This window comes from Sinocyclocheilus grahami, unplaced genomic scaffold, assembly GCF_001515645.1.
Source record: "Sinocyclocheilus grahami isolate Dianchi unplaced genomic scaffold, SAMN03320097.WGS_v1.1 scaffold956.1, whole genome shotgun sequence".
Classification (NCBI taxonomy): domain Eukaryota; kingdom Metazoa; phylum Chordata; class Actinopteri; order Cypriniformes; family Cyprinidae; genus Sinocyclocheilus; species Sinocyclocheilus grahami.
Window position 1 is genome coordinate 200,722 of NW_015506135.1, and position 3,148 is coordinate 203,869.

The following is a 3,148-nucleotide window of genomic DNA, read 5'->3' on the forward strand; positions in this document are numbered from 1 at the left end:
TGTTTTTGACTGACCCTGCTGACCCACTGAGCATTTTGCTGTCCATTGGTTATGCATTCACTTTGCAGTTTCTAGTATTGTATTAGTTTTGAATATTTCTCATGGGCATTTAATAATTTTTTACTTTCAGTCAGAGTTAAATCTCTTTTTTGGCTCATTTTATCTGTAAAAGAAAATCTGCTTAATAATTATGCACACTGGAATTCACCTGAAGACATTTTTCACTTTCCAGCCTTCATGAATAATTATATATCAATTATAAATGATTAAGTACAAGTTTAATAGTAGTTATTAAGATTGATGTATTTTGGAATTGGTAAAATGTGCTTGGAAAAAAATATGATCACAATATCAACTTGCATAATAATTATGCATGCACTGTATTTTTCCTCTTCTGCTGTCGAGGTAATGCATGGAATGTTGTGATTTGTTGTCAAGGCAGCCTATCAGAATTTAGCAGCCTCGTCTCTGATTGGCTGGAATTATGGCATATTGTAAGGCTGGGTTGTGTTGAGCAAGGGAGCCGTTGGCATTTAGAGAGCACTGAGGGCGGCTATCAATGGAGCAAGCAAGTGAAACATTGCACGTGCAAAAGAGAAGGTCTGCACAAATCCAAAAGCTTATTTTAAATGCAAAATTGATTTTCGAGCGCTCAAAATATGATCTTTTGCGCGCAGAATTGTGGCAGAGATGTAATCCCATATTAGTCGGGCAAACTAATGCTTGGTAGCTCGAAGCACCAAAAACCATAGTGCACGATTTAATGTCCTAAAAATCAGCCTCTCATGTTGTTTAATAAACTTGAGAAACACTTGATCCAGGAAGGGAGTAGAGCAACGGGGATTTTATATCAGTAAACTCGCCCCTTAACCCATAGCTTATATCTATAGCTTGTGTCGCCTGCGAGCTCGAGAGCCCGAGGCTGCTGTAGAGTATGCATCATCTAATCCGCAGCCGAAAGAATCGATTACGAGCTTCCGGAGCTGGAATCAAATTTGACTAACCACCTGACTCACGAGGCGCTCTTCTGATGAACGCACGCGGTCCAGGGCAGAGAGCGAGAGAGAAGGGGATCGATTCCGTTCTCTCACTCTCTGCACACTCGGACTCATCGCTGTCACCCCAAGCGTCGAGCTCGTGCGGCTCCTCGGCGACCGCAGAACTGGAACAGCAGGGGTTGAACGAACATCTCTCCTTCCTCAGAAAGAGAGCGAGCCCAGAGCGCAACTTACTCACAAACACGGATACAACAATATATAAAGGCCGCAAAGCGGTCTTCCTACCTGTTTCCTCGTGAGTCCGTGTAACATGCATCCATACATCCCGGAAAACTCATTGTGTCCGCCTTAGAGGAGTAAACTGCTCTATATAAATAGATGGCTTAGAACAGTGTTTCCCAACCGGGGTGCCGTCTGCCAAGAGCAGGGGTGCCATGTAAAAAATCATTTTTTAATATTTTTAAATTGCTAAAATGTTCAAAAAAGCATATATTATATAATAACAATTTCTGATGTCGCTAATAATTAAAGATGCACTGAAATTCGGCTGCCGAGAATGAGTTCACCTCAGGTTTCACTTTCACTGGTGTGACGCTCTGCGTATCATCTGCTCTGTCTGTGTGTGTGTGTGTGTGTGTGTGCTCCGCTCAGTCGCTCCACTCATATACCGTTCATGCTCATCGGAACAGCAAGTCCACTCAAAAATTCATCAGACAGGAAACATCTATGTAATACAGTATTGTTTCTGTCTGCAATAGCCCTACTGTGTTGTAATATGGGTAACTCTGGTAATGCTGCCCTCTCATTCATTGATCTGCTAACCGCTATGTTATGCTCACAAGGACTAAACATTATTTGGATAATTGGTAAAAAATAAAAAAAAAGTTAAATATCTTAACCCTACTGTTAGACCTACCTGAAAAACTAAAAAGCAATTTATTTAATTTGAAGGCCTGTCATTATTTTTTATTTGTGCTATCATTATTAATTTCTTTATTTGTTCTTGTTTTATTACTGACTGCTTACTTGTCAGCTTGATTTCAAACTTTGAATTGAATAAAAATATCTCGTGCTACTGCACCAAAATTACCCCACTGTAAAATAAAAAAAAACACTGAGTGAGCATTTTTGTGATAGCTAGTTATAGCCTAATGGTAAATAAATAATGTTTACATGTGTATAAAAGCCTACATTCAAATCTGTCCTATAAATTGGTCTCTTCATTAGAAATTAGCCTACTGATTGCCACCATTGACAATTTTTTAATATTAAAAATATCTGTATGACATTATATTCTGCAGTTCTTCCCTGTTGTATCGATTATCCAAACTTTTCAAATATTGGTCTCTTCATTAGAAATTAGCCTACTGATTGCCACCATTGACAATTTTTTAATATTAAAAATATCTGTATGACATTATATTCTGCAGTTCTTCCCTGTTGTATCGAATATCTATACTTTCAAATTATCACGTCGAAGTTAGAAATTCAAATATTGTGACAAAATTAATTTTGTAGGGGTGCCACAATTTTCTTAAAATTTCCAAAGGGTGCCGGGACTAAAAAAAGGTTGGGAAACACTGGCTTAGAACACAAGAATCTTTTTCCGATGGGCAACAGATAATTAGCTTCCTGAAAAAATTAAAATCTGATGAAATAGCACGCATATATGAGCATACGTGACGTATGCTCGGGGCGGTGCTAAGCGCTATTGGCCAATAAATTGGCGTGATGGTATAAGGGCTTCAGACATTCATCACACCAGAGGTGTTCCCATAGCGATGACGTCATCGCAGCATTGAAGTGAACCTATGAGAGGGAACAGCGTGTTGCTCAGCAGCCGCAGCAGCAGCACTGAAGATGATGGGAAGCAGCTTTCTGTGCGCAGACAGAGCTCGCAGTCCTCCAGTGAAAGTGTTGTCCAGCCAGCTGCGTGTGAGGGCCGAGAGTGTCAGACAGCAAGCGGGAGAGCAGAGTATGTTAAACAGCGCTGCTTAGCGGTGTCTGTGGTCTGGATGCAGGGCACTGTGCTGGAGGTGCAGGCTGATCACAACACGGTGCTCAATCTGGACGAGACCGGTGTAGTGCCGAAATTTGCTCCCTGCCAGATTATGCACCCCCTAGTATTGGTAGGTTCAGGAGTAGGTGTG